This window comes from Triticum aestivum, chromosome 7B, assembly GCF_018294505.1.
Source record: "Triticum aestivum cultivar Chinese Spring chromosome 7B, IWGSC CS RefSeq v2.1, whole genome shotgun sequence".
NCBI classification, from domain to species: domain Eukaryota; kingdom Viridiplantae; phylum Streptophyta; class Magnoliopsida; order Poales; family Poaceae; genus Triticum; species Triticum aestivum.
In genome coordinates this window covers 161,912,526-161,931,700 of record NC_057813.1, presented here as the reverse complement: position 1 = coordinate 161,931,700, position 19,175 = coordinate 161,912,526, and positions in this window count along the sequence as shown.

The window sequence follows — 19,175 nt, the reverse complement described above, 5'->3', positions numbered from 1 at the left end:
ATTCACAATGCCTTCGGTCATCGTGCGGACCATGGTCGCCTGCGGGGTAGAGCAAAATGATATTTTAGAACCAAGAAAAAATTTGGCATGACTTTCCCTAAAAATAGGACCAAAAAGAATGCTTAATGCCAAAATTCTCGCCGAAATGGAAATGAATCAACATTCCAGCAAAATATGGGCAACTATCGCATTTCAAATACCGGTACACCTCCAAACACAAACACATATGCAACACCACAAACATATGCAACACCACGAACATACATAGATCTAGCTAGGCCATAAAAAGTGCATGTGCACATTGTTGTAGAGAGAACAACATAAATATAGCTTCCCCCCTTACTTACCTATCAAAACAAGGTAATTTAACCACTTAATTTGAATGAATCTATGGTGGAAATGAGGTGAAAAAGAGGAGGCACCCGAGACAAGGAGGAGGTGGAGAGAATGAAGTGGGGAGAAAGTGAGTGTGGGTAGGAGAGGCTGTCCAAAATATCTTGTTGCTGCCCACTTACTAATGGCGCACCAACTCTAAATACGCCATTAGTAATCCAGGTTACTAATGGCGCACCTTCTGGTGGTGCGCCATTAGTAGTTTTGCAAAAAAAACATACCAATGGCGCACTGTTCCACAGTGCGCCATTACTAGTTTAAACTAGTAATGGCGCACGGTGGAACAGTGCGCCATTAGTAGTTTTGCCAAAAAAAGGAATAAAAAATATAATAAAAAAACAACATTAGTGGCGCACTTTCCGACAAGTGCGCCATTACTAGTTAGAACTAGTAATGGCGCACTGAGTCCGGATGCGCCATTAGTATGTTTGGACAGGCGCACTAGTTAAAAAAAATTGATACTGATGGCGCACCTTGGACCAGGTGCGCCATTAGCAGTTTCAACTCTAATGGCGTATCAGAAGGTGGTGCGCCATTAGTATATACTAATGGTGCACCGCTTGTCTGGTGCGCCATTAGTGTCAATCCCATCTATAGCCATTTTTCTAGTAGTGAAAGGATAAAATGAAAAAGGGAAAGGTGAGGATCACCTTGACTCAAGTATTAAAGTAAAACATAAAGTAAAATATAGGCCCTTCGCAGAGGGAAGCAGAGGTTGTCATGCGCTTTCAGGGTTGGATACACAAAATCTTAGTGCAAAAGAACGTCACTTTATATTGCCCCTTGCATGTGGACCTTTATTATGCAATCCGTCGCTTTTATTACCTCCACAACAAGTTCGTAGAAAGCTTATTTTCTCTGCACTAATAAGTCATGCATATTTAGAGAGCAATTTTTATTGCTTGCACCGATGACAACTTACTTGAAGGATCTTACTCAATCCATAGGTAGGTATGGTGGACTCTCATGACAAAACTGGGTTTAAGGATATTTGTAAGCACAAGTAGTATCTCTACTTGGTGCAAGGAGTTTTGGCTAGCATGAGGGGTAAAGGCAAGCTCAACATGTTTTAGAAGGTCACTGACAATATACTTTAACTGAGATGTCAGAAAACATAAACCATTACGTTGTCTTCCTTGTCCAACGTCAACTCTTTTAGCATGTCATACCTAATGAGTGCTTCACAATCATAAAATATGCCCAAGATAATATATCTATATGTGAACCCCTCTTTCCTTATCACTTCCTATTAATTGCAACGATGACCAAGGCTACGTTCATCAACTCTCAACAATTTTTATGCCTCATACTTTCTATGTGTGAAGTTATCACTATCCATAAGATCAATATGAACTCTTTTGTTCTTTCTACTTTCTCAAGATCATAGCAACATAGCAAAGCCCTTGACTCAACACTAATCTTTATTATAGATAGCACACGGACTCGCTTACATAAAGAGATCACAACGAAAAATTCAAAACTACTTGATATCAAAACTTCGAACTAACAGATCAAGATACTACTAAAAGGATCGAACTAAATAAAGCGGTAAAGATAGGAGTGTGATGGTGATACGATACCGGGGCACCTCCCCCAAGCTTGGCAGTTGCCAAGGGGAGTGCCCATACCCATGTGATTATTTCTTCGGAGGTGATGGAGGGGGTGATGACGATAGTGCATAATCTCACATTGAGCGTAAAAGCTCCTCCAACTTGCGGATAATGCCCTTGAGCCCATCAATATGATCCTTCAACAAAATATTCTCCTGTGTGAGATACTTGTTCTGTATGCGGGCTAACTCAATCATCTTGAAAGCTTCAATCTCTGTTGGAGTGAAAAGGTTAGGTAAAGGTTGAGGGATGTCTTCTTCTTTCACCACCGGAGCTTGAACCTCCATGGCCCTCTTGATTCCCTCATCCTTGTTGATCTCTTCTGGTTCCTCTCTTTTCAATTATATATTCAATAGCCAAGCATCCTTGTCTTTGTTGTTGGAGGAGGGAGAAGTCATGGTGCTCTAAATCTGCAACGGAAACGGCGCGAAATGAAAATAGAGGATATTTGCGTGACACGGTGGTCAAAACCTTCGGGAGTATATATAATGAATTTTTACCGACCAAGATACGTAACATACAAGAAAAGGGAGTCCGGGAGGCACACGAGGTGCCCACGAGACAGGGGGCGCGCCCTCCTCTCTCGTGGGAGCCTCGTGTCCCTTCAGGACTACTTCTTTCTTCCTAAAATCCTTAAATAATCCAAAACTGATGAAAATTGCCATTAGAGTTGTTTTGGAGTCGGTTTACTTACCGTACCACGTACCTATGCCTTTTCGGAGTCTGGAACGTTCTGGAAAGTGTCTCTTATGTATTCCTCAGGGGTTATGGTTTCAATAATACTAGTTTCAACATTGATAGAATTACCTGAAATATAATGTTTAATTCTTTGACCGTTTACCACCCTCGGATTTGTGCCTTCAAAGTTGTTGATATTTATAGCACCAGAATGATAGACCTCCTCGATAACGTAGGGACCTTCCCATTTTGAGAGAAGTTTTCCTACAAAAAATCTTAAACGGGAGTTGAACAATAACACATAATCTCCTACGTTAAACTCACGCTTTTGTATCCTCTTATCATGCCAGCGTTTGACTTTTTCTTTGAAAAGCTTAGCATTCTCATATGCTTGGGTTCTCCATTCATCAAGTGAGCTAATATCAAATAACCTTTTCTCACCGGCAAGTTTCAAGTCATAATTAAGCTATTTTAATAGCCCAATATGCTTTATATTCAAGTTCAAGAGGTAAATGACATGCTTTTCCATAAACCATCTTATATGGAGACATACCCATAGGATTCTTGTATGCAGTTCTATAGGCCCATAATGCATCATCAAGTTTTTTGGACCAATTATTTTTAGATCTATTCACAGTCTTTTGCAAAATTAATTTGAGCTCTCTATTGCTCAACTCTACTTGACCACTAGACTGCGGGTGATAAGGAGATGCAATTCTATGATTGACATCATACTTAGCAAGCATCTTACGGAAAGCACCATGAATAAAGTGTGAACCACCATCAGTCATAAGATATCTAGGGACTCCAAACCTCAGAAAAATAACTTTTTTAAGTGTTCTAATAGAAGTGTTATGATCAACACTACTAGTTGGAATAGCTTCTACCCACTTAGTAATGTAATCAACAGTAACTAAAATATGTGTATAACCATTGGAGGCAGGAAAAGGTCCCATATAATCAAAGCCCCAAACATCAAACGGTTCAATAACAAGAGAATAATTCATAGGCATTTCTTGACGTCTACTGATGTTACCTATTCTTTTACATTCATCACAACATACGACAAACTTACGAGCATCTTTGAAAAGAGTAGGCCACCAGATTGTAGTACCTTGTGTGCAGTTCTATCTCCAGCGTGGTGTCCTCCATAGGATTCAGAGTGACACTTGTGTAGGATTTGTTCCTGTTCATGCTCAGGCACACAACGTCTAATAATACCATCTACTCCTTCTTTATAAAGGTGTGGATCATCCCAGAAGTAATGTCTTAAATCATAAAAGAACTTTTTCTTTTGCTGGTATGTGAAACTAGGCGGTATGTATTTAGCAACAATGTAATTAGCATAGTCAGCATACCAAGGAGCAGTACGAGAAGCATTGACAACTGCTAATTGTTCATCAGGAAAACTATCATTAATATGCAGTGGGTCATCAAGAACATTCTCTAACCTAGACAAGTTGTCTGCAACGGGGTTCTCGGCTCCCTTTCTATCAATAATATGCAAGTCAAATTCTTGGAGTAAGAGAACCCATCTAATGAGTCTAGGCTTAGCATCTTTCTTTTCCATAAGATACTTAATAGCAGCATGATCAGTGTGAATAGTAACTTTGGAATCGAGAATATAAGGTCTAAACTTATCACATGCAAACACAACTGCTAAGAATTCTTTTTCAGTGGTGGCATAATTTCTCTGGGCTGTATCAAGAGTCTTACTAGCATAATGGATAACATTCAATTTCTTATTGACTCTTTGCCCTAGAACAGCACCTACAGCATAATCACTAGCATCACACAAAATTTCAAAAGGTAACTTCCAATCAGGTGGCTGAACAATAGGTGTTGTGATCAAAGCTTTCTTAAGTGTTTCAAATGCTTCTACACAATCATCATCAAAGACAAAAGGAATATCTTTTTGCAATAAATTAGTCAGAGGCCTAGAGATTTTAGAAAAGTCCTTAATGAACCTCCTATAAAAACCGGCATGACCAAGGAAACTTCTTATACCTTTTATGTCCTTGGGACATGGCATCTTTTCAATAGCATCAACTTTGGCTTTATCAACTTCAATACCCCTCTCGGAGATCTTGTGCCCCAAGACAATGCCTTCATTAACCATAAAGTGACACTTTTCCCAATTCAAGGCGAGGCTAGTGTCTTCGCATCTCTGCAAAACTCGATCAAGGTTGCTCAAACAATCATCAAAAGAGGATCCATAGACGGAGAAGTCATCCATGAATACCTCACAAATCTTTTCACAAAAATCAGAAAATATAGCCATCATGCATCTTTGAAAGGTAGCAGGTGCATTACATAAACCAAAAGGCATACGTCTATAAGCAAAAGAACCAAAAGGGCAAGTAAAAGTAGTTTTAGATTGACCCCCCGCTGATACAGGTATCTGAGAGAAGCCAGAATAACCATCTAGAAAGAAAAAATGTGTGTGTTTGGATAACCTTTCTAGCATTTGATCAATAAAAGGTAGAGAGTAATGATCTTTCTTAGTAGCTTTATTTAACTTGCGGAAATCAATTACCATCCTATAGCCTGTAATAATTCTTTGCGGGATCAATTCACCTTTATCATTAGGGACAACGGTAATACCTCCCTTTTTAGGGACACAATGGACAGGGCTTACCCATTCACTATCAGCAACGGGATAAATAATACCTGCCTCAAGGAGTTTTAGTATCTCCTTTCTCACCACTTCCTTCATTTTGGGATTCAATCGTCTTTGAGGATCTCTAACAGGTTTGGCATCTTTCTCCACTGAAATTTTGTGTTGACATAATGTGGGACTAATGCCCTTGAGATCATCCAGGGTATATCCAATAGCAGCTCGGTGCTTCATCAGAGTTTTCAATAATCTTTTTTCTTCTTTCTCTGAAAGGTTAGCACTAATAATAACAGGATATATTTCTTTTTCATCAAGATAAGCATACTTAAGATTATCAGGTAATGGTTTGAGTTCAAACACGGGATCACTCTTGGGTGGAGAGGGATCCCCAAGAATTTCAACAGGACGATTATGTTTTAGCATTGGTTCTTGTTTAAGGAACACTTCATCTATTTCTTCCCTTTCCTTCATAAACATATCGTTTTCATGGTCTAGCAAATATTGTTCTAACAGATCAGTTGGAGAGACAGCAATGGAAGCAAGACCAATAATCTCATCCTTACTAGATGATTCCTTTTCACGATGTTGTCTACTAAACTTAGCGAAATTAAACCCATGAGACATACCATCTAAGCCAACAGTGACAATATTCTTTTCACAATCAATTTTAGCACTAGCAGTGTTCAAGAAGGGTCTACCAAAAATAATGGGACAAAAATCATCTTGTGGGGAACCGAGAACAAGAAAATCAGCAGGGTATTTAATCTTTCCACACAAGACTTCAACATCTCTAACAATCCCAATAGGTTTAATGGTGTCCCTATTAGCAAGCTTAATAGTAACATCAATATCTTCTAATTCAACTGGTGCAATATCATGCATAATTTCTTTATAAAGATCATAAGGTATCGTATTAGCACTAGCACCCATATCACACAAGCCATGATAACAATGATCTCCAATTTTAACAGAAATAACAGGCGTACCTACAACAGGTCTACGTGTCTTAGTATCGGGTCTAGCAATATTAGCAGTTTCACCCAAGAAAGAGATAACATGCCCATCTAAGTCCTCATCCAAGAGATCTTTAATCATAGCAATACCAGGTTCAACATTAATTTGCTCAGGAGGTGTATAGGTCCTAGTATTACTCTTACGAACAACAGTCGAAGCTTTAACATGATCTTTTATCCTAACAGGAAAAGGAGGTTTTTCAACATAAGCAATAGGAATAATAGGATCACTATATGTAATAGTCTTTTCTTCGACTGTAATAGGTGCAACTACTTTCACTTCAACAGGAGGATTATATTTAAACCACTTCTCTTTAGGGAGATCAACGCGAGCAGCAAAAGTTTCACAAAAAGTAGCTACTATCTCAGAGTCAAGTCCATACTTAGAGCTAAATCCACGGAAAGCATCGGTATCCATATAAGATTTAACACAATCAAACTTAGGTGTCATACCTGACTCCTTATCATTGTCGAGAACCCCGATCTTCAGCGTCGTGTTTAATTCTTTCCAATAAGTCCCATTTGAAATCAGTAGTCTTCAACATATAGGAACCAGCACAGGAGGTATCGAGCAAGTTGCGATTATCGAGAGAAAGCCGAGCATAAAAATTCTGAATAATCCCGAGAGAGCTCATGATTGGGGCATGAATATAACATTGACTTAAGCCTCCCCCAAGCTTGAGTGATGCTTTATCCTTCGCGACGCCAGAGAATATATATGTAATTACGATCACGATGAACAAGATGCATAGGATAGAACTTCTGGTGAAATTCCAATTTCAATCGCTCATAATTCCAAGATCTCGTATCATCACATAGCCTATACCATGTCATTGCATCTCCCTCCAAAGTTAAAGGGAAGACCTTATGTTCGCACACGAACACGTCACCGTGTACCTCCAATACCAAGGGTGATGCACCGCAGGTCACGTCTAAGGAGACCCGTCCGGAAGCGCGGTACGCAGGCAATCCGGCGGGTGCTTTTGAAGACCCGAAACCCCACACGCCCGGGAGGGACCCCGTCAGGGCGTGCGGCGGCTATGGGCTACCCTAGGTCGGCCTGGCCGCCCCTAGGGCCTCGAGGTTCGCCGCCCTGCAATAAGAAGAACAGACGAAGAACGAGGAAGAAGAAAAACTAGGGTTAAAGAGAAAAGATAAAAGGTAAAAAGTGGTAGATGAATTGATCGATTGTGTGTTGTTCAATCGACCGTCACCCCTTAGGTATATAAGAGGCGGCTGGACTTCCCGTGCAAGGAAAAGACTTGGATTCACGTCCAAAACCCTAGTCAAATTCGGATTGGTCTTGTCCGAACTTTCCAAAACTGTTCGGTTTAAACTGGCTGCAACTTGCGGGTCTTTTTTGTTATGGTAAATAACCTCTGATGGAAACGAGTCCAAAAGAAATATTGACCATTTCGACGATACTAACAACTTTCATGTTGAACGTTTTTTGATCAGAGGTTATCTTGAGGGTCAAATAGCTCGCGCAAAAGATTGTTTACTCGCGCTACCAATCAGACATGGCGTCTGGTGGGGCGCGCCATATTTCGCCTCGTGACAGGGCTGCACGCCGATTGCTCTAACTTTTGCATACGGACTCGGATTTGGACGATCTTTATATCAAAATCGATTGTTACAATGAGATGAAGACAATCCGTGTAGATCATTTTTCCATTTGAGGTCTTCTTGGGGGCTTAATCAGCCCAACTGTCCTCTGAATATAAGATCTTAGTACTTTGAGCATAGTTTCGGCCTTCGAGATGAAATGGGACTGCGATGACCCAAACTTCAAAGATGTTTATATCGACAATACGGAACTCTTTCATGAATATCACTTCTCCATTTGAGGCCATCTTAAATAAGTTATTGACTGTGCCAAAATCTGGTGTCAACACATGCCCCCCTGTTTTTTGGCAAAGTTTGTGTGCCGAAAAATAACTTCCGCATAGCTTGTTCTAAGGATGATTTCAACACTCCATCGGCCATTTTGCATGTTCTTAGGACGACAAGTATATATCAGCCATTGCTTGTTTGAACCTCTTGATGCAAACTTGGGTGAAAACTTCTCAGCTTCTATAACAATCCGGTGATAAGGTTCCATAGATCAAAACCATCCTCCGAACCATATTGTTCACCCTTTCGCTAGGATTTTGCAGATAATCAAGAATGAACTTCCTCCAATCCTTACTTCGCCTGCATAAAAGTTTCATTAGTGGCCGAAGCGGTGGGCTTCGATTCAGCCTTACCTATGTTGACAAGACCTAGCATCGGCTATTGATAGAAATGCAATACATCATGGTTAATATAGTAGCCGGACACTTGCTGTGCCAACTCTTTCGAATTGTCATGCCTAGATATATGAACAATTTCAAAGCAACCCAAGGTAAATCTTGCATCTAGACATACCAAAAGATAAACTATAAGTGATCCGTCAAAACATTGATAACCCTTGGATATTTGTTGCACTACTAATAACGAATCTCTACAAGCCTCAGTATGTGTAGCACCTATATCAAGGGAAAGCTCCAATCCGAATGACAATGCATATTCGGCTTTGATGATTGTGCAAAAATATTATAAGCGGCATGAGGCTTCACAAAATAGCTCCATATGGAGATAAATAAGCAACACCAACACCTTGGCCATTGCCACAAATTTACCGTCAAAAATAATCTCCATAGTACTAGAAAGATAAGGGCAATATCAATGAACATGTACCTCGTTTTGGCCTCTAATTGAACTAAGGACGATGTTAGGATACTACATCAGCCATGCTTTGACATATTCTTAGGGCGATAGATAAATACCGGCCATCAACATAATGCCCATGTAGAATTCATTCACCAAATCATGTATAGCCGAAATAAACAAATGAAATAGCAATTAAATATTTCGGCCCTTTGGATTAGCAAGAAAAAATGTAGCTAATAAAATGTATAGAGATTTGGTAATACCCTCTCATGATGCAGAAAATTATGTCGCTTCCATGGATTAAAATAAATCCAGGGAGGGTAATTTATCATACCTGATGATGAATTCCATGGCAAAGGCATCAATGGTATGGTTGAAGAATATGGATGATGTGCTAACCGAAGATTTTGATGGGGTGATGCAAACCTTCGGCTTAACTGTTTTTGGCTTCCATCCTTCTATTTCTTCACTTTTGTAACACTTGTTACAATAGAAGGTTGCACATCACTTTCATTTTGACTGCTCCTCTTGGGAACCCATGCCATGTTCTTCTTTTTCAGCTCTTGTGCACTAAGTTTTTGTAATTCCTTCTTTCGCCAATACGATAAGCCGAGTGAGCACCTCGACTGTGATTTTGTTTCAACCAATGGCAACTCTTTTTGGGCCTTGTGCACCCTCAACGTCTTTTCTTCAGATTTGGCACTCTGATTTTTATCAATTGATTGCTTCACTTCTTTGCCTTTTGTAGCCAATGTTAACACTTTAATTGGCTCTTTGTTTTTTGAGAGCAAATCTGAAGTAGCACACTTACGACCATCTCTTTTCACACGGTAAACTTGCTTTACCATCTCTTTCTTCTTCCTTGAGCTCTGGACCGATTCCTTATGATTGAAACGGTCTTTGACGCGTGATTGTTAAAATGTTGATCTTCTTGGAGCTGCATAGTATTGGTGAGATGGTCTAGAATAAGATGGAGAATGTGGCCTTGTACCATACCTGTCCCATGATGAATATGTATCTATATGAGCATAGGGAGGCATCCACGACATTGGCATTGGCGGCCCAAAATAAGGATATGAATATGTTGCATTAAAATTATCACTTTTCCAATACCAATCCTCATATTTGCGCCTTGGGGGTGATCTTGGTTTCTTTGCATGATTTGGCCGATAAGCATTCTTCTCTTCACTCCTCTTTTGATATTTATCCAATAGTTCAGCAAAGGTGATTTTTGATCTCTTACACTTGCGCTTATTTCGGCCTTTGTTTTCTTTTGGTTTGCTTTCATTGATCATTGGATTTGCTTGCTGCCCCCCAGTCCTTGGCGTCTCCATTGTAGCTTTGATGGAATTCTCGCCCTCAAGATTATGTTCATTATGCTCTTCAACAACTTCTTTACTTGAAACTTTGATCCCATCACCTGCAGCTTTTACATTCTCTTTAAATGGATTGTCTTGAAGCAGTCGATGCAAAAACCTTTTGCCATCAGGATCAATCGGAATAGACTGGTCATCTCTTGGTGTTTCAACAAACTTCAATCGTCCTTTTTCAATGGCCGATTTAACTATTTGCCGAAACATGTTCCAATCCTAAAAATTATGTTTGGACAAACCATGCAACTTAAAATACATTCGTCCTTGGATTGATGGCTTAACATGGTGATCGAGAATTGTAATGTAATTATTTTTCAGCAACAAATCAAATATTTGATCACACATGCTTGAATTGAAGGTATACTTCTTGTTTTCTAGCCGATCTTGATGTTTGAACGGCTTTGGAGATAAGCAAACGAATGGTTCAGATTTGGAATCTCCCCATTCCGCTATGCATTGTGTTTTCCACTCTATCGTATTGTATTAGCATCGGTTTTCTCAATAGAATTTAACCTTGGCTTTAAATTTCTGAAACGAAGATATTTAGAACATACATGTCTCAGTTGAGACCAAGTGCAAGCCAAGTATGAAATAAGCAAAGCTACCCAACTAGATATGGACTTTAGATAAAGCAACGGGGAAAGCTTTGGCTGTAACAATAAGTCATTATCGGTCTTCATAAATGGTGCAATGGTTTGACCGATATGTTCCATAACAATTTTATTGCTAACAAGTAAATTACCCTTCTTCATTGGTCTTTCAAAATTACTTATGAGAATATTTCTTATAGATGCATCAATAATGAAGTTGTGACCAAATCTGAAAATAGGTAAATTACTCGCTATGCATACCTCTTCAAATATGTTGGGAGAGCATGATGGTGGTGCCATTTGAAGAACATCTTGCTCCGTCTTTGGATGGCTCCCCAACACCTTGTCGTCATCTTTTTCTTGAATTCGTGCATCACTTCTTTGAAGATTTTTGTCGGCCGAACTTTGTTCGGCTACTTGTTCTTGTCCTTGAAGCTTGTCAATTTCTACGGCACGGAACTCATAGGGCAGGAAGTAGGTTCCATTAACTTCAGAAAAACCAAGCACCATTGTTTTCTTATGCTTGCCATGCCCTTTCTCAATAATGCTTGCCTTGTTGGATTTGATGGATTCAGAATATATAATACTTGATTCGGCTTTTTCAACCGAAGCACTTTCATGTTCCGAATCATCCTTCTTTTCATTGATACTACCAATTGGCAATGCTTCTTTTATCTGAGCCAATTCTTTTTCTATTTGTTTCTGACAGCGAGCGGCAAAATTAGCTTTAAGCTTTTTCTCAATTTCAACCCACTCCGGATATGACTGCCCCTCAATGCTTTTAGATTCTTTCGGCAATGACACACGGAAGTTGCCGAAATTTTGCAATTGTGTAGGGGGTGTATAATATGATGTAGTACTAGGTGAAGGCATATGCATTGTTGTAAGACCATACTTTTGCTTGCCAATTTTATCAATTGGCAAAGATTCATATTCTTGCAAAACTCTAGCTTTTATTGCGGCGTAATCAGGAAATAGCCCCTTTTCATGTTGTTCAAGGCAAAGAGCACTAATTCTCTTATTTTCAGCTAAACTCTTCAATGCAGCCACCACTACCTCATCTTCTACAATATTGGGCACAACCGCTCCTCTAAAATTTACATTCATTCGGCTATAACCAGGAAGGTGTGGAGCCGAATTATGAGCATCTACAGTTGTGTATGGTGCCAAAGAATTAATAACATGAGGTGTAGCACATGACGTTTGAGAGTAACTGGTCGAATAACTAGTAGCAACATGGCAAATTCTCTCGTTCATCGGCATGGTTGGATTAGTATATTGCACATTACTTGCCGATGAATAAAAGGGTGAAACACTTTCTTGCATGACATTGGAAATTCTAACATGAGGTGTTTCAAATTTATTAACTGAACTCACCATGTTGTTCATCGGCAAAACAATTTGTGGGGTTGCCGATGCATGAGAGTTGGGATACATATGGTGTAGGTTACTAGTATCATAAGAACTTAAAGCATGCAAATTACTTTGAATCGGCCCTTGCACGTAATTAGATGCATTATTGAAAACTAGGGCTGGCCGATAGAGTATACTCATTGGACGATCTAGTAACACCATATGAATTATTTGCATCTACAGTAGGGAATTGGATATTCATATTACCTTTGTAGATTGCAAACCCTAGATGACGATCCTTTCATAGCAAGAATAAGCCGGAGACCGTTCAAAGCTTCATCCCCAGCGGAGTCGCCAAAAAGTGTGTTCGCACATGAACACATCACCGTGTACCTCCAACACCGAGGGTGATGCACCGCAGCTCATGTCGAAGGAGACCCGTCCGGAAGCGCGGTACGCAGGCAAACGGCGGGTGCTCTTGAAGACCCGAAACACCACACGCCCGGGAGGGACCCCATTAGGGCGTGCGGCGGCTATGGGCTTCCTAGGTCGGCCTGACCGCCCCTAAGGCCTCAAGGTTCGCCGCCCTGCAATAAGAAGAACAGACGAAGAACGAGGAAGAAGAAAAACTAGGGTTAAGGAGAAAAGATAAAAGATAAAAAGTGGTAGATGAATTGATCGATTGTGTGTTGTTCAATCGGTCGTCACCCCTTTGGTATATAAGAGGCGGCTGGACTTCCCATGAAAGGAAAAGACTTGGATTCACGTCCAAAAACCCTAGTCAAATTCGCATTGGTCTAGTCCGAACTTTCCAAAACTGTTCGGTTTAAACTGGCTGCATCTTGCAGGTCTTTTTTCTGATGGTAAACAACCTCGGATGGAAACGAGTCCAAAAGCAATATTGACCGTTTTGATGATATGAACAACTTTCATGTTGAACGTTTTTTCATCGGAGGTTATCTTGAGGGTCAAATAGCTCGCGCAAAAGATTGTTTACTCGCGCTACCAATCAGACATGGCGTCTGGTGGGGCGCGCCATATTTCGCCTCGTGACAGGGATGCACTCCCATTGCTCTAACTTTTGCATACGAACTCGGATTTGGACGACTTTTATATCGAAATCAAGCGTTTCGACAAGATGAAGACAATCCGTGCAGATCATTTTTCCATTTGAGGTCGTCTTGGGGGCTTAATCAGCCAAACTGTACTCTAAATATAAGATCTTAGTACTTTGAGCATAGTTTCGGCTTTCGAGATGAAATAGGACTGCGATGACCCAAACTTCAAAGATGTTCATATTGACAATACGGAACTCTTTCATGAAGATCACTTCTCCATTTGAGGCCATCTTAAATAAGTTATTGACCGTGCCAAAATCTGGTGTCAACACCTTCCTTTTGACAACATCATCGGGAATACCTGCAAGCTTAAATAATCCACAAACTTCATCCACAAAGATAAGGTGTAAGTCGGGATGCAATGTTCCATCTCCTGCAAAAGGATTAGCTAGCAGTTTTTCTATCATACCCGAAGGAATCTCAAAGTGAACATTTTCATAAGGTTCAGTAGGTTGAGGAGCATCTGTTTGCTCTTCTGGTTGGGGTGAAGATACCCCAAACAAGCCACTCAAAGGATTAGTTTCCATGGTGACAAGTAACAGAAAATTTCAGCACACAATATAAATGTTTCCTTACCAAGTTCCACTCACCAAGAGCGCTACGCTCCCCGGCAACGGCGCCAGAAAAGAGTCTTGATGACCCACAAGTGTAGGGGATCTATCGTAGTCCTTTCGATATGTAAGAGTGTCGAACCCAACGAGAAACAGAAGGAAATGATAAGCGGTTTTCAGTAAGGTTTTCTCTGCAAGCACTGAAATAGTAGGTGATAGGTAGTTTTGTGATAAGATAAATAGTAACAAGCAAAAGTAAATAAAGTAAATAAAGTGCAGCAAGGTGGCCCAATCCTTTATGTAGGAAAGGATAAGCCTGGACAAATTCTAATAATAAGGAAGAAGCTCCCGAGGACACATTGGGAATTATCGTCAAGCTAGTTTTCATCACGCTCATATGATTCACGTTCGGTACTTTGATAATTTTATATGTGGGTGGACCGGCACTTGGGTACTGTCCTAACTTGGACAAGCATCCCACTTATGATTAACCCCTATTGCAAGCGTTCGCAACTACAAAAAGGTGTATTAAGGTAAACCTAACCACAACATTAAACATATGGGTCCATATCAACCCCTAACGAAGCAACACATAAACTAGGGTTTAAGCTTCTGTCACTCTAGCAACCCATCATCTACTTATTACTTCCTTATGCCTTCCTCTAGGTCCAAATAATGGTGAAGTGTCATGTAGTCGACATTCACATAACACCACTAGAGGAGAGACAACATACATCTCATCAAAATATCGAACGAATACCAAATTCACATTACTACTAATGGCAAGACTTCATCCATGTCCTCAGGAACAAACGTAACTACTCACAAAGCATATTCATGTTCATGATCAGAGGTGTAATAATATGCATTAAGGATCTGAACATATGATCTTCCACCAAGTAAACCAATAAGTATCAACTACAAGGAGTAATCAACACTACTAGCAACCCACAGGTACCAATTTGTGGTTTTGGATACAAGATTGGATACAAGAGATGAACTAGGGTTTGAGATGAGTTGGTACTGGTGAAGATGTTGATGGAGATTGACCCCCTCTCGATGAGAGGATCGTTGGTGATGACGTTGGTGATGATTTCCCCCTCCCGGAGGGAAGTGTCCCCTGCAGAACAGGTCCGCCAGAGCCCTAGATTGATACCGCCAAGGTTCCGCCTCGTGGCGGCGGAGTTTCGTCTCGTAAGCTTGCCCACGAATTTTTCCAGGACAAAACCCTTCATATAGAAGAAGATGGACGCCGGAGGCCCACCAGGGAGCCCAGGAGATAGGGGGCACGCCCCTAGGGGGGGCGCCCTCCTGTCTCCTGGGCAGGGTGTGGGCCCCCTGGCCTATTTCTTTCGCTCATAATTCCTTAATAATTCCAAAAGGTTGTTTCGTGGAGTCTCAGGTCTTTTGGAGTTGTGTAGAATAGGTTTCCAACGTTTGCTCCTTTTCCAGCCAGAATTCCAGCTGCCAGCATTCCTCCTCTTCATGGTAAACCTTGTAAAATAAGAGAGAATAGCCATAAGTATTGAGATATAATGTGTAATAACAGCCCATAATAATGCAATAAATATTGATATAAAAGCATGATGCAAAATGGACATATCAATCTATAGCAAGATATATGTTTTTGGGTTTTTGTAGCAGTTGTAACAATAGCAACGGAAAAGTAAATAAGCGGAGAACAATATATGAAAAGCTCGTAGGCAATGGATCAATGATGGATAATTATGCCGGATGCGATTCCTCATGCAATAGTTATAACATAGAGTGATATAGAACTAGCTCCAATTCATCAATGTAATGTAGGCATGTATTTCGTAAATAGTCATACGTGCTTATGGAAAAGAACTTGCATGACATCTTTTGTCCTACCCTCCCGTGGAAGCAGGGTCCTAGCAGAAACTAAGGGATATTAAGGCCTCCTTTTAATAGAGAACCGGACCAAAGCATTAACACATAGTGAATACATGAACTCCTCAAACTACGGCCATCACCGAGAAGTATCCCGATTATTGTCACTTCGGGGTTGTCGGGTCATAACACATAATAGGTGACTATAGACTTGCAAGATAGGATCAAGAACACACATATATTCATGAAAACATAATAGGTTCAGATCTGAAATCATGGCACTCGGGCCGTAGTGACAAGCATTAAGCATAGCAAAGTCATAGCAACATCAATCTCAGAACATAGTGGATACTAGGGATCAAACCCTAACAAAACTAACTTGATTACATTGTAAATCTCATCCAACCCATCACCGTCCAGCAAGCCTACAATGGAATTACTCACACACGGCGGTGAGAATCATGAAATTGGTGATGGAGGATGGTTGATGATGACGACGGCGACGCATCCCCTCTCCGGAGCCCCAAACGGACTCCAGATCAGCACCCCCGAGAGAGATTAGGGCTTGGCTTCAGCTCCGTGTCGTAAAACGCGATGAAACTTTCTCTCTGATTTTTTTCTCCCCGAGATGGAATATATGGAGTTGGAGTTGACGTCGGAGGAGGTCCAGGGGGGCCACGAGATAGGAGGCCGCGCCCTAGGGAGGTGCCCCCCCTCGTCTCGTGGACAGGCTGTGGGCCCCCTGGCATTAATTCTTTCGCCAATTTTTTTATTAAATCCAAAAAGTGACTCCGTGGATTTGCAGGACATTACGAGAACTTTTCTTTTCTACACATAAAACAACCTCATGGTAGTTCTGCTAAAAACAGCGTCAGTCCGGGTTAGTTTCATTCAAATCATGCAAGTTAGAGTCCAAAACAAGGGAAAAAGTGTTTGGAAAAGTAGATACGTTGGAGACGTATAAGGACCAACCCAGATATCATGTTCTGATGTTTGTTGCCTCGAGCCACTCTTATGTAATGCCACTGGTAAAATGTAGCAGTCGCACTGTTAAAAGTAAGGACACGTTAAACCAATGTTGTTTTCAATGTAATGCCTCCAGTAATATGAATCAATGGCACTTTTTTACATGTCCTGCTAAATTTCCCATTAAGATAATTTGGTTCTTTTCGTTAGAAATGCAATTGTCCTGGTCCGCCTACTCTCCCGTGCCCAAAGTAATGTTGTATTTAACGGTTGTCATAGTTAATCCTAATGCCCACACCAATATCTAGCAATGTCACTGCTTTAGAAATTGCTATTGTCCTTGTAGGATTGCCATTCACATAAGGAACATGCTTCTTTTCATTTTATGCATGTTTCATCACTTATTAGTCACCCTCCTTTCCACCTTTTTTTGTGCAAATAGAGATATACATTTCACGCTCGATCTTAGTTGAACTGCACAAATGATATCCAAATTATAGTTGCACATTCTAGGAGCTTCACAAACAACCTTGATGTTGCTTAATTTTATTGCAACTAATGAAGAATAAGCTATGTGGGTTTCATTTTCTGATGGAAATGGAACCGGGGCTGGAGCCCTTTTCTTAAAAAAAATTGAAGAAGAAGCTGCTAGCTCACGGGACATTGCTTCATTTTAGGTGAACTACACCAAAAGATCCCATGAATTGAATCATCCATGTTTGTGACTGAAAGAGCCAGCTTCAGCATCCCAATCTAAGCACCCTCGGCATCCATCCTTGCGACGCACGGTACACCTCGTATGCCACCTGCTCGTCCCTAGTGTCACTGATAAAATGAAGTAATAATGCAGTTAAAATAGAGCGAGTGTCATCTCTATCATTTCATTTCCAATGTAGATAAAGAAAGTGCTTCTCTTTGTTAATGTATGTTTCATCAACTAGTCCCATTGTTAATGTTTAAGCGTTTCTGCAAACTAGGGTGCTTAATTTTAGTTGATATGTACAAAAATAGAGATTTGAATGTCTCAAGGCGCCTCCTTGTACTACCGCTGTACACTAATGTTCATCACTGGCAGAAGGTGTATCTGGGAGACTTGGGACGATGTCCAGTATGAGGCGTACCATATGAGGCGTGCAGGGCCCATCTCGCCCTCGCAGCATGGCATACTATGATACTATCACAATATTTTTTTCTATTTATTTTGTGTGTTTCTTCAACTAGTGCCACTATAATGTAATCACGCTTTTTCATTATCTGTGCAAACAGGGTTATTCAGCTGCATTTTGGTGGAACTGCACAAATCTATGTATGGAACCGACATATATGCAGAGTGCAAGGTGTGCCAAGTAAAAATTACTGACACCAACCATGCTGCATGCACGCATTGGCATCCACCACCACCAGTGGGATGTGTGGCGCTCTCTGTGGACGGATCTTTCTCGGCAGCAAATCCTCTAACCAAATACTAGTAGCTTATATTGGCAGTTTTCTAGGGAGTACTCTTTTTTGAAAGAAGCACCAATCTATTTTTCTTTATTTGTACACTGTGTCACAAGTTTGACCCAAAGGTCCAGAGCTATTTTAGGGTGATTGGCGTAGTACTCGGAGACTGCTTGTAAGCATGATTTTGATTAGCTGTCACACTGATTGTAAGCATGAGAAGGTGGAAGATTAAGTTAGTGCGAAGCTTACCTTAAACCCTACCGCCGCCGTTGAAACAAGGCGGGCATCGAGGGAACCATGGAGAACGGCGGGGAAACAACGTCGCGCCATCCGTCCTCCTCTTGTGGTGGGAGAACGATTATTCCTGTGGCTCCGGCTAGCTCTGCACCCTCACGAATGGCACACCATACTTGATCGATTCGTTATCCTCTGGGTGATCAACCTTCGACCTGTACGCCCACCACCTCCGCCTGACTGTCGCCTCTGGCGAATCTGTCTGCTCCATCGCCCAGACAAGATACTCGATGAACTCGGAGGACTGCGGCTTGACTGCCGCCGAGGAGTACATGTACATCGCCACCCTCATCGCCGCCGTCTCGCTCTTTCGCATACATTGCCACGTGGCCCGCACCGTCCTCGAAATCTCACACTCATTGTCAAACCAACTAAGGATCTCCTTCAACCTGGCTAACTTTGCCTTGTTGCCGCCGGTGATCTGCCTGATTCGCTGCTGCATCCTCTCCATAGATGTCCTTCTGAGTGGTCCGGTGCTAGCTTTGGAAGATGGGAGGTGGTCTTGCAATAGAGAAGAGGGAGAGGCGAGACGGTGATCTTGCAATAGATAAGAGGGAGAGGCAAGACGGTGGTTTTGGAATGGAGATGATGGAGAGGAGAGGAGGTGGTTTTGCAATTGAGAAGATCAAAAGAG